Source organism: Dromiciops gliroides, chromosome 3, assembly GCF_019393635.1.
Source record: "Dromiciops gliroides isolate mDroGli1 chromosome 3, mDroGli1.pri, whole genome shotgun sequence".
Classification (NCBI taxonomy): domain Eukaryota; kingdom Metazoa; phylum Chordata; class Mammalia; order Microbiotheria; family Microbiotheriidae; genus Dromiciops; species Dromiciops gliroides.
Window position 1 is genome coordinate 441,117,191 of NC_057863.1, and position 14,599 is coordinate 441,131,789.

Genomic DNA, 14,599 nt, shown 5'->3' on the forward strand with positions numbered 1-14,599 from the left:
CTCTAAAAAGCAAAACACTTTCAAGGAAGGTAAAGATGTTCTGCATAACAGCACATGTATGACATATATTGAATTGCTTGAATTCATAGGGAGAGTTGAGGAGGGAGAGAGGAAGAAAAAAATAAGGAAATAGAATTAGCTCAAAGACATTAACCTCATCAAAGTGGGTTCAAGGAGGGAATAACATACACACCCAATTGGGTGGAGTAATCTATTTAACCCTACAGGAGGGGAAGAGGATAAGGGGGGAAGGGTGAATGAAGGGAGGGTAGAGTTGGGGAGGGGGCAGTCAGTAGCAAAGCACTTTTGAGGAGAAATAGGGCAAAATAAGATAGAAAATAGAGTAAATATCATTGGAAAGGAATAGGATGAAGGGAAATAGTTATGATGATTCACTATAGTGGCAAAACGTATGGTACCCACTCTATTGGGCTATTATGAAGAAAATTCTTTATCAAGTTTAAGGTACTATATAAAAGTTATGATGAATAGGATGCTATCAGAAAAACCTTGAAAGACCCACATGAACTGAGGCAGAGCAAAATTTACTGTATACAAAATAACAGCAATAGTGTAAGATGATCTGCTGGGAAGCATGTGGTTATTTTCAGCAAGGCAATGATCCAATATAACTCTGAAGGACTTGTGAAAATTGCAATACACCTACAAAGAAAGAACTGATGGTATCTGAAAACAGACTGAAGTCCTGTTTTTATCTGTTTTCTTTCATAACCTAGCTAATGTAGAGTTGTTTTCCATGACTACTCATGTATAACTTACATTGAATTGCTTGAGTTCTTGGGGTGGAGGGTGGGAAGGGAGGGAGGAAGAGCAGTTGGAACACAAAGTTTTAAAAAATGATGTCAAAATTTTCTTTTACATGTAATTTGGAAAATAAAATTCTAAACAATGTAAAAAAATGGATTCTTCCCAAATCTTATTTAAACTGCCTCACTCTGACTCTGGCAAAAGTCCTGTGGATGAGCTAGTTGGCTATACTTTCAAATGCAGTCAATTTCATGCCCATTATTTTGCTACAGTCTTCCCCAGCCTCTTTCTTCCTTGCAACAGACTTGTCATACTTGACTGAGAAAATGGAAGATATTTGCTATAAACTCGTTCTTTTCCCCTTCTCTGTATACTAAAACCTCTAGACATCATCCTATATTTTCTTCCCCCTTTACTCAGTGTCTGATTAAGAAGTGACCCCTCTACTCAACAAGGTCAATCCATTTACTTCAACCCTTTTTCCTATTCCCTCTGTTCTCCTTTGGGAATTTATTTCTACAATGTCAACCCCATCTCTCAACTTCATCCTCTCCCTATCTACTGGCTCTTTTTTTTGCTGCCTACAAAAGCATGCTCTCATCCTAAAAAATAAAAAAAAATAATAAAATAAAATTTAGAAATAAAATAACAAAATAGTAGAGCTTCCCATCCTTTAAACTATATTCCTTTCTCTCTCCTCCATTTCATAGTAGCTAGGTAGTGCAGTGGATAGAGCACCAGCCTAGAGTCAGGAAGACCTGAGTTCAAATCTAACCTCAAATATTTACTAGCTGTGTGACCCTGGACAAGTCACTTAAGTTAACCTGCTTCATACCTTTGGAGTTATCCTCAACTTCTGTATCCATGGGATCATTATAGATCTAGAGTTGAAAGGCCATGTCTCTCACCACCATAGACAATCAATTGACAAATCTTGTTGATTTTACATCTATTCCACTCTCTCCCATCATATTGGTCTTCAATCTAGTTCAGGTACTTATCGCTTCTTTCCTGGACTATCAAAATAGCCTCCTAATTTGTCTTCAGGCCTCATTTCTCCTCACTAAAATTCATCCTCCACACTCCAGCCAAAATGATGTCTCCAAAATGGAGATCTGACCAAGTCATTCCCCAGCTCCAGAAGTTCCATTGGCTCCATTTTGCTTCCAGTATGTGATGTTTAAAATCTTAATTGTGGTCGCCAAAAATTAAAAGGCTTCAGTACCAGTCTTTGGGCATTAAACATTTATTAGAGCATACAAATACTTACAAAGAGGTCAGAAGGTTATGAAAAAGAAGTCCTACCTAGCCTAGGGTTCCAGCTTGGTTGGGTTCTTCCTGAAGTCCTCCTCCACAAGCCTGCTTTAATCAGGAACTCTCCCACGAGCCTGTTTTAGTCAGGAACTCCTTAGCAAGCTGTTTGTGGAAGTTTTTTTATAGATCTGGAACAGAGTCGGTCCTTACACACTGCTTCAAGGTGAGTGGTTGGCGCCATCCAAATCCATTGGCTTTGAAGGTGTTCTCAAATTGAGTTCACAGTCTAGTTTCTGAGAACAATACCTTCTTAAGGGCTAGCCAGGTGTGATTACAATCCAATTAACTTGAAGTAGGCTTAATCAGCAGTCAATCACTCTCACTTGATTCAATCAGTCTCGATTAATCTCCAGGTGGGTCTTTGAGTATCTGCTAAATCCCATTATTTCATCACAAGTATAAAACACCACATCCATTGTTTGGCATTTTAAGCCCTTCACAGGGGGACAGCTAGGTGGCACAGTGGATAAACCACTGGCCTTGGCCAGGAGGACCTGAGTTCAAATCCAGCCTCAGACACTTGACACTAGCTGTGTGACCCTAGGCAAGTCACTTAACTCTCATTGCCCTAAAAAAAAAAAAAAAAGCCCTTCACAGCCTGGCTTAACTTTCCAGGCTTATTATGTATTACTCCCCTTTGTGTGCTCTATGTTCTAACTCAATTGGACTGTTTGTTGTTCCTCATACATCATGGTCTATCTCCTGTCCCCATGACTTAAAATAGACTTCTCTTTCTATCTGGAATGGGCTCTCTGCTCAGCTGCCTCTCTGAGTAGCCATAGATTCCTTCTCAGCTGAGCTCAAATGCCACCTCCTACATGAAGTATTTCCTGATTCCTCCAAAGGCCAATGCTTCCCTGCCCTCAAATTGCCTTACATTTATCTTGTATATATTTGATTTTATAAAAAACAACTTGTCTTTTCTTCTTTTTAATTAAGCATTTATGTTCTTTCCCTTGTGTCAATGCATGTATATATGTGTTTACATATATACATACACATATGTACATGTACATGGATATATGCACATAGATACCACATGTAAGCAATCATACTATAAATCCCAAGATCCATGTAATTCAGTTGCTTAAAGAGAAGTCTGCATGTATATATTATTTCCTCTTATAGAATTTATACTCCTTTAGAGCCTAGCTTCTTGAATTGTGGGCTACAACCCCATATGAGGTCACATGACTGAATATGGGGGTCATAAAAACTTGGCAACAGTAAGAGGTTTCCAGGAGAACACTGTATACAGTAACAGCAATATTGTGTGGTGATCAACTGTGATAGACTTGATTCTTCTCAACAATACAATAATCCAAGAAAACGTCAACAGATTCATGATGGAAAGTGCTCTCCATGTCCAGAAAAAGAACTATGGCTTCTGAATGCAGACCGAAGCATATTATTTTCACTTTTTTTTTGGTTTTGTTTTTTCTTTCTTGTGGTTTTTCCCTTTTGTTCTGATTCTTCTTTCACAACATGACTAATGCAGAAACATGTTTAATGTGATTGTACATATATAACCTATATCAGATTTCTTTCTGTCTTGGGGAGGGGGAGCGAAGGGAGGGAGGGAGAAAAATTTGGAATTAAAAAATTTACAAAATGAGTGTTGAAAACTATCTTTACATGTAATTGGAAAAAATACTATTAAGAAAAAATATAGTAAAAGGTTTCTGTATACCTATTTTATATACCTATATACCTGGGGTCGCATAAAAATTTGTTGGGCAAAAAAGGATCACAAATGGAAAAAGTTTGGGAAGCCCTCCTTCAGAGCAAGGACTATTTTGGTTTTGTCACATCAGTGCCTACTACATTGTCTGGTGCATAGTAGGCACTTACACATCAATTGATTGCTATTTCAAAGAAAAGCACTCACAAGTTCTCTTTGAAGAGACAAGTAAAGGAGTTGGCATACCAGGTAGGACATTTGACATTGCTACCTTGCAGTGCTCATTAGTGTAAGCTAACAAATCATCGTGAAAATGACACAACTTAACGATCATCATTGCTTCAAAGGATCAGGAAGCAGGAGAATTTTGTTCATCTCTTCTGAAGCAAGTCAGCATCTATTTTCATGCTTTCGGCCTTTAGTGCAAAGTTGGGTACAGGGGAGGACAGTGATAATTATGTAATAATAATAGTTGACTTTTATAAAGTGCCTTGAACTTTTCAAAGAATTTTATGTAAATAACCTGTGTAGGTCTTATGACAACTCTGTGGTTATTTTCTCCATTTTACATATGAGAAAGCTGAGGCCCAGAGACTTTGAGTGACTTACCCATGGTTACTCAAGCTAGTAAGTGACAAAAGTAGAGTTTAAACCTAGGTCTTTCTGACTCCACATGTAGCATGCCATCCACTGTCCCACATTACCTCACATGTAGGAAAGTAGGTTTTGGAGGAAGGAAGGAAGGAAGGAAGGAAGGAAGGAAGGAAGGAAGGAAGGAAGGAAGGAAGGAAGGAAGGAAGGAAGGAAGGAAGGAAGGAAGGAAGGAAGGAAGGGAGGGAGGGAGGGAGGGAGGGAGGGAGGGAGGGAGGGAGGGAGGGAGAGAGGGAAGAAGGAAGGAAAGAGAGAGGGAGGAAGGAAGGAAAGAAGGAAGGAGGAAGGGAGGGAGGAAATAATCATTTAAGTGCCTACAAAGTGCCAGGGACTGTGCTCAGTGCTTTACAAATATCATCTCATTTGATCAGCATGACAACTCTGGGAGGTAGGTGATTATTATCCCTATTTTATAGTTGAGGAAAGTGAGGTAAATAGATTAAGGGATTTGTCCAGCGTTACACATCTAGTAAGTATAAGGCCAAATTTGAACCCAGGTAGTCCTTTTTTTTTAGCGAGGCAATTGGGGTTAAGTGACTTGCCCAGGGTCACACAGCTAGTAAGTGTTAAGTGTCTGAGGCCGGATTTGAACTCAGGTACTCCTGACTCCAGGGCCGATGCTCTATCCACTGCACCATCTAGCTACCCCTAAACCCAGGTAGTCCTGACTGAAAGCTAGCTGTGACTTAGCTGATTGGGGCAGCTAGGTGGTGCAGTGGATAGAGAACTGGTCCTGAAGTTTGGAGGACCTGTGTTCAAAACCCAAATCAGACACTTATTAGCTGTGTGACCTTGGGCAAGTCACTTAACCCCAATTCCTTTAAATATCATCTATCTTGCCATTGGACCCAGATGACTAGAGGAGAGAGTGAGGTTGGTGACTTTGCACAGCCTTTCCTCTCTTAAATCCAATTCATGGCAAGTCATTACATCACCCCAATATCATGGTTTTCTTCAAGAACAAAGGACCAACAACAACATAACTTATTAAAACAAGACCAAAGATTTTTTTTTCAAAGTTTTATGTTACAAATATTTTCTTCAAGAGTCAAAAGGTAGTAGACATGGCAAATTATAAATAATATCATAAAAAAATTAAATGGACTCTTACTTAACAAACAGCAAGAAGTATTTATTAAGCACCTACTATACACAAGTACTTTTTACCATTATGGCAATCAGCTCTCTATAGTCAGATCATTGACTGAGAAGAGCAAAGATCAAAATCAGCACCTATCAAAACCAAATTAGAAGAAAGGCTGATGAGAAGATGCCATGGTAGAGAAAGGCAACACCAGTGAGGAGTACAAGCTCCTCTGAAAATTTTGCTGAGAAACACAAAACAGAATAAAATCAGCAGAGGGGAAGACAAATCTGTGGAACATTTGACATACCAATGGCCCTCCAGCACCTCTTCCAATTAGAAGGGCAGGGCAGGAGATGGAAAGGTTTCTGTTAAGCTTCTCAGGATAACCAGCCCTCCTGACATAGGAGCCTGAGGAGTCAGGTAGACCCAAGAACTTCCCCTCTTCTGCCCTGCACCAAACACAGCACCAGCAGCCCGGATCCTCAGAGGCTCTGAAAGGCCCAACAGGAACAGGTGCTGGGGAAACATTTCCCTTAGTCACTCAGATCCCCATTGCCAAGTTTCCATGGGTCCCATCTAGGAAGAACTTCATAAATGTTTTCCATTCTATTTGAAACTCTCCAACTAAGACAAAAGGGCAGCTAGGTGACCCAGTGGATAGAGTACAGGGCTAGGAATCAGAAGGACTCATCTTCATCAGTTCAAATCCAGCCTCAGAAACATGTGACCCTTGGTTAGTCACTTATGCCTGTTTGCCTCAGTTCCTCATATTTTAAAATGGGCTAGAGAAGGAAATGGCAAACCACTCCAGTATCTTTGCCAAGAAAATCCCAAATAGGGTCATGAAGAGTCAGACACGACTGAAAAATAATGGAACAAACAACAAAACTAGGCCAAATATATCCCTCTTCTCTCCCCTACTCAGGAAGCAACTGTAACAAAGAATAAAAGAGAGAGGGAAAAGAAAAACAGATCAAAAAGAAATCAGCTACAATAATTCCATAAACATTCCTTCTCATATCTAGACAAGAGGGTCTATGTATTATTTAGGTTGCTGATGAAAACATGGTCAAAGAAAAGACACTTTTGCAGATGTTTTTCCATAGTCCATATTGTCACCGTCACACAATTGAGTTAGAAATGCATGGAATCCAAAATCATAGAGTTTATAGTTATAGTTGTTATAGTTATAGTTTTATAATTATAATGTTAGTGTTAGTGATAGTGATAGAGTTGTGTTAGTGTTAGTGATAGTTATAGCTATAGTTGTTATAGTTATAGTGTTAGTGTTCATTACAGAAATAGTTATAGTATTAGTTATAGTTACAGTTATAGTTAGAGACATAGACACAGATATAGGTGTAGATATAGATATAGATACACATATATATGTACACATATACACATAGATAAACATGTGTGTATACACACATATGTGTATATACACACATTTGTAGTTATAGTTATAAAACAGCATTTGACCCAGTAGAGCAAAACACAAAATTAAAAGCTCTCCTTTAACAAGGTATTATCTTATAGTCATTGTCTATATTTTTTTTCTAGCTGTACTCATTTCAGTTTGCATCAACTCCTGTAAATTTTTTCATGCTTTTCTTTATCATTCTTGTTTCTTAAGTACTATAATATTCTATTATATTCACATATCCAATTTATTTAGCCATTCCCCAATCTATGGGTATCTATTTTGTTCCCGGTTTTTTGCTATCCCAAAAAATGCTGCTTGAAATAGATTGGCGTATATGAAATCTTTCCTTTTGCCAATGACCATTAACATCATTCTCAATTGCCTTCAACAATTTTTGTATGAATTCACAATTTCACTAACAATGTATCAGTCTGTGTCTTTCTACAATCCTTCTGAGACTATTTTCTTCTTCCTTTGTAATTTTTGTCAGTTTTCTGGTTGTGAGCCTAAACTTCGGGGTCATTTTGATTTGAAGTATTCTTTCACATATTTATTTATTTACTTACTTATTTACTTATTTATTTTAAAATCATTTATTTACTCATCTATCTATTTGTTCGTTTGTTTATTTATTTATTTATTTTGTGGGGCAATGGGGGTTAAGTGACTTGCCCAGGGTCACACAGCTAGTAAGTGTCAAGTGTCTAAGGTCAGATTTGAACTCAGGTCCTCCTTCAGGGCCAGTGCTTTATCCACTGCGCCACCTAGCTGCCCCCACATATTTATTAATAGTGTGCAATTCTTTTGAGAACTGGCTGTTCATATTCTTTAACTACTTTTCTATTGAGGAATGGCTTTTAATATCACACTTTAGAAAATTTGTATTTAGCAGAAGCTCACAGTTTCACATAAAAATGCTACTTTCTTCTTCCTTATATTGAAATGTTCATGTTTTCTGATGGTCCCAAGTTCATAACAAAAGACATTTAAAATATTCTCTCTCATCCACAGATCTGAAATGTGCCTTCAGTTTCTTCTATCTCCCTCCCCACCTATCCAAATGATGTGACTTTTTTATTTAAGTTTTCCTTTCCTTCACTCTGATGTCAAATCTTAAATCTTATGGTTTGATTCCCTTGATTGAAGCTCTTACTGTCATTTGAATATTCCGAGTCAATAAGACCACATTATCAGACTTCCTAGTTTAACAAAGTAGCTATCATAAAAACTATGTAATTCCCCCAAATCTTTCCTGACACTCAAAATTCAGAACATCATCATTGAACACTTTGTGCTCCTAAGTAAGATTGCTCCCTTCATTCTTCCCAATAAAATGCAGAATTGTCTGGTTTTTGCCTACCATAATCTTTTCTGGATGCTCAAAGGATTTCTGAGACGGATGCTAAAAAACCAAGAGTTTATACTGTTACTTTGGGGACTTCTTTTCTAGTCCATAAGTGAAATCTGATTGATAAACCTATAAAACAACTGTACCCTTTTTGGCGTTATCCTTATCCCGTCCCCACAAGAGTTTAAATGTTAACTTGATACTATTCATTTGTGTTGTCATTGAAAATGAGTTATTAATGAACTTTAATTAAATTTAATTAATTAATTAACGGTCCCAACATTGCCTGGCCCACATAAAGTGCCACACTCCATAATCCCTAATTTAATGCATATTTTGGCTCATACCTGCAATCTAATTTCTGAAACCAGAAACACAAATGATTTTGATAATGGTTTGTGAGACTTAATAGTGAAGGACTATATTCCCAGGAGTTTCTTAAATGCTGCGTATATTTTTGCAGGCCATGCAAACAGATCATTTGCCTAAACATTGTGGCTCCCCATTGTCTAGAGGATGAAATCCTGACTCCTTACTCTGGCATTCAAGGCCCTCTGCAGTCTTATACACTGAATGTGGGACCTGTCAGTTACCTTTGTTGCACTAATAATCTGGGAGCCAGACATAGCTCTGGGGAAAGGATGGGGTAGGGAGCAGGAGGTCCAGCAGGGGCCATGGGCTTTGAATAGGAAAAAATACTGTTGGTTTGATGCCTTTGCTAAAAGCAAGAGACTCAAAGAGGGGATTCACAGTCAACCAGGCCTTAAATTCATCCAGATAGGGCCTATAGAAGTTAATTATGGAGGACAATACAAGATGAAAATTAGCCCTTGCATAAAGCCTCAGCAAGTGAATTGGCTCTGGGAACATTCGAGAAGTTTTGGTCAAAGGGGAATTAGAACTTGCATGTTATAGAACTCTTAGGATCTTCAAGAGTGGAAAGGGTAATGTGTAGGTTAGTAGCTTGAAAGTAGGGTTAGGAAAAACAGAATTAAAAACAAACACAAAGGGGCAGCTAGGTGGAGCAGTGGATAGAGCACCAGCCCTGGATTCAGGAGGACCTGAGTTCAAATCTGGCCTCAGAAACTTGACGCTTACTAGCTGTGTGACCCTGGGCAAGTCACTTAACCCTCATTGCCCCGCAAAAAAAAAAAAGAAAAAAAAAAGGAAAAAACAAACAAACACAAAAAGCATGGCATATCAGTAAGAACCAATTGACATGTGCTATAACCATTTCACCTAGCACCCTGAAAGGGAAGGGTCTTTATTTCTATAAAATTAGCACATGATTAAATATTTAATCTGTACAGAACACTGCCAGGTACTGGGTGAGTCCCTGCCCTCAATCAACTTGTCATCTACTAAGAAGAAAAGACATCAACACAGATGGCTATCTGTGGGGCACAGGCTGTCCCAAAATTCTTTGTGCATAATAGCTTAAATACGCATTAAGAATCTTAGGACATGCTGATTATAATACGACATGATATTGTTACAGGTCCACAGTGTTACCCACCTTAGAAAATTACAAAACAAAGTAGAAGGGAATGGGGAAGGTCCTTATCATTGAGGGGATCAGGGAAGGTTCAAACAGCATTTGAACTGAGTTTTAAAGGAAAGGTAAGATGCATTACTTAGGGATCCAAGAACAAAGGTTGCACTTCTAATGGACCCCTGCCCCAAAAGGCAGAGAGCTAGCTAAAAAGGTGAGTTAGAGGATAATATCTGACATATCTGTGTACATACATGTATGTATACATATGTATAAGTCCATATAAACCACATATGTATATGCAGTTTATAACTTAGAATTTTTTTCATTTTAAAAATCTTAATAGTATTTTATTTTTTCCAATTAGGTGTAAAACCAGTTTTCAACATTTGTTTTTATAAGATTTCAGGTTCCAAATTTTTCTCCCTCCTTCCCTTCCCTTCCCCCTCCCCAAATGGCAAGCAATCTGATATAGGTATAACTTAGAATAGTTAATAATGTATAATAATTAAGTAAGTAAAGCTTAACGTCATGAGACTTTAGGAGCGGTGTGTGTGTGTGTGTGTGTGTGAACATTTGCAAAGAACTTTTCCAACATTACCTCAGTTTGTCTTCCCAGTAGCTCTATGAGGTAGGTATTACCATTTCTATATAGTAAAGAGGTTAAGTGATTTGTCCATAGCTGCACAGCGAGTAGGTATCCCAGGAGGGAATTGAACTGAGACCTTTTCTGACCTCAGGTGTACCACTCTTTCCAACACATACCATTATCCCTTTAGAGTAGCCTGAAGCCCATGAGCAGAACATTGAAGATGCCATGATGTATGTGTCTATGAATTCTTTCAACTGACTCTCACAAAAGCCATGAGAGGTTAGCTGAGCTATTATCGTAACCTTCATCTGTAAAGATGATTTGGCCGATACCTACAGAAATTAAGTGACCTGTCCAAGGTCACATAGCTGACTGAGTGCTGGAGGTGGGATCTACTGGGACATTGAATTCAGTGTCCTCCTTTGGCCTCCAACCTCTTGCAATCTGGCTTCTGTCTGTGGCACTCTATTGAAATGGCTCTCTTAGGGGTCACCAGTGGCCTCCTAATTTTCCAGATACAATGGGCTTTTCTTGGCTCTCCTCACCCTTGACCCCTGGGCAGCGCTCATCATTGTTGGCCACTCTCTTTCCCCTGATCCTCTTTGTCTCTTGGTTGTTGTGTTATATAAGGCCATTCTGATTCTTCTTCTGCCTTCTCTCATGAGTGCTACCACTCTTCATTCCTTTACTGATTCCTCTTTCCTCTCTTGCTGTTGCAGGTTTGTGAGACGATTTTAGTGAGCAGGGCAGGAGAGAAGTGAGGCCCTGTATCTCCTACAAATGGCTCCATATAATGGGAGGTCAACTTGGAGGAAGGGATGAGACCAGAAAAAAAGAGCCTGCAAAGCCACAGAACCATCTGTTGGGAACTTGATGGTGGAAGAAAAGTGGGGGATCCTAGAGAGCATTAGGGACACTCTACAAAGCAGGGCATGAGATGCAAAATCTGCAGTCCTCATGAAACCTACAATTTATTTGGGAAGACAAGACACATATGAATTAAAAGGTAACTGATAAATGAAGTTAAGTTGAAGGTGTTTCTCAAGTTTCCAGTATGTCAGGAAGACTGCTGCCTTTCTGTGCATTTCGTGATATGCTTTTATTTATAACTAGGGAAAATTCTGCTTATTCATAAAAGTATTCAGATGTACTAAAAATGAAACACTTTAATGTAAGGATTCATTCTGACTGCAATGACTCCCCTGGTCTGATATTTTACATTTCATTTTATTATATTTTAAACACAAAATGAAATGAGAATGATGCTTGTTTTAATTTTCTCTTACTGATAGTCACTGATCTGCATTCAGATCTACGAGAGGAAATGCTGTTGAATTGAGAAGTCAATTTCACCTACGTGGTTATCAGAAATTGCCAGAAAAAGCTTAACTCCTCTGCAGGCTGTCAGTGACCTTGCTAAGCAGGAGGTGTTAATCACTTAGATGGACCATTTTCTATAGTAGCATTTGGGCGGGGGGGGGGGGGGAAACAAAACAACAACAAAAAACAAAAAATATTTTCTTATTTTCTTCTTCTTCCTTCCAGTCACACTCATTATCTTTCCTGTGACCTTGTAAGCCCTTCATTTTCTTTTCTTTTGATTGCAAGTTTTCAAATATTAACTACAGCTCTTGACTATAGGATTTCTTGGTGAATCATGCCTCTATGATGAGCATGAAGTTTTTCATTTTGACCGTATAGGCCAGGGAGCATGGTGCATGTGCATATTAACCCAAATCATCTTTCAGAAATCTGAATCCAACTAAAATCTCTTATTTTGTTTGCTTCTCACTGCCAAAATTCATATTTTTTAATACCAATTTTCTATTAGTGGTTGTGAAGGTAACTAACCATTATGATCTCAAAATAATCAAATCATGAAGAGACCTAAAGGGGGATAGAAAAGCATGGTGGGCACAAAATAGATATCACCAAATGAAAGAAATGAGTGATATAAAGGACACTATCAAAAATATATAAGAAAGGGAAGAAAGTTGGTCGTGCATTAGAGGTTCAGCAAGGTGGCACAGTGAGTAGAATACTGGACGTGGAATTAGGAAGAACTGAGTTCAAATCTGACCTTGGACACTTACTAGTTACGTAACTCTGGGCAAGTGTCTTAGCTTTTTTTCTGTCTCAGTTTCCTCACTTGTAAAACAGGGACAATAATGGCACCTATCTCCCGGGATTGTTGTGAGGATCAAATGAGATAATATCTATAAAGTGCTTACATAATAATAAAAATTATTATTATTACTATTATACTTGTATTTCAGAAATATTAACAGATGAAGACCTCCAACCTCCTGGGTAAATCTTCTGTAGAAGATTTATAAACAGACCTGGACAAGAATTGCATAGGATGAGACCACCTAGATAGATTGGACAGGTTGTGATAATCACGTGAAGGGAATGCCCACATTGATAAGATTTTAAAATATTTTTATTAAAATTTGAGAGGCAAAGAGGTATATTGCAGAGAGACTTGGTCTTTGAGTCAGGAAGACTCCTGCTTCTGCCACACACTAGGGAAGTCCCTTAAACTCTTAGTGCCCCCAAAGAATTCTCTAAGTCTATTAATGGCACAGTAAAGCTCAATCTGCATCCAGAGAAGAAGTTCCTCATTATGAGTTCCCTACATGGAAGAAACAACATGTCCAGCCCAAAAAAAAAGTAATATTCATATTCTAAGTGTAAATATTATAAGTATTTAAAGTTGCTACCCAATAAGTATTTAGTGAATGAAATGAAAACTAAAAGAAAGGTAAATTTATTTATTAATTTTGTACATTATGTGTTTATTTTAAACAATGATGAATGTAAGTCAGAATATGGCAATAGCATGTTAAAAGCAAAATGGTGGGGGGCAGCTAGGTGGCTCCCGGATTCAGGAGGACCTGAGTTCAAATCCAACCTCAGACACTTGACACTAACTAGCTGTGTGACCCTGGGAAAGTCACTTAACCCTCATTTCCCTGCAAAAAAATGGTGCCAAGTGGCAGGGGAAGGGATATTTTTAAATAGATTCAGAATTGGCCTAGCCTTGAGAAACAAAGGCAAGTCACTTAAAACAATAGACACTTTTTCAAATAGAGCAAGGTCTTTCAGAAAGTAATTTGCCAAGCTAATTAAATGAGAGAAGATCATGTAATGTTATGTCAGCATGGCAGAAAAGTGGCACGTGAGCTTTGCGTGTTGAAGTATAAGGTGATTCAATTAGTGGAAAGAACCCTGGTCCTCTTTGTAAGATCATGGCCTCTATACATTAGCTAAAACCCACAAAGGGATTTAAGACTGTGTTTTACTACTACTACGACTACTACCACGACTGCGACTACTACTACTGCTACTACTACTACTATTACTACCACTACTACTATTACTCCTACTCCTACTCCTACTACCACCACCACCATTTACAATAACATAGTGCTTACTATGTACCAGGCACTGTGCTAAGCACCTCACAATTATTAACTCATCTTAACTTCATAACAATCTTCAACAAGGGTATAAGTTCATCAACAACCCCAGGAGCTTGTTGTGAGGCTCAACCTGGGAAGTAGGTGCTATTGTTATACCCATTTTATAGATCAGGAAACTGAGGCAAAGAGAGGTTAAGTGATTTTCCCAGTTAAGTGTCTGAAGCTAGACTTGAACTCAGGTTTTCCTGACTCCAGGATTGGTATTCTATCCACTGTCCCATCTAAATACCCCTATAGACTGGTGGTATCAGATTCAAATGGAAAAAGGGGCCAATTAATTCATATGTAAGAATTCCTGCAAGCTGCATATTGACTTAATTTTAAAATATATCATCTATGTTTTATTGCATTTTTATTTATTTTGTTAAATATTTCCCAATTACCTTTTTTACCTGCTTCAGCGTGGGCCAGATGCAACTCATATGTTTGACACCTCTGTTACAAGCTATTTACAAAAGGCACGTTCTCGCTATACACCTGTGACCAAAAATGCTATCAAAATACCGAGCATGTTCAAATATTGTAAAATAAAGACAAAGAACTTTTCCTTTCGTCCAAGTCTTGATGAACTTAGGCCCAGAATACTGCCTACGATTCTGGTTGCTCTCCTTGCTTGCCCGCTTTCAGTCCCTCACAGGAAAAACTAACCTGAGCCAGAGAAGATCCAGAATGTCCAAAAGGATGAAAAGCATGGATGTGTGCGTGTGCCTGTGTGTGCATGTGTGTGTGCATGTATGTGCATGTGCGCATGTGTG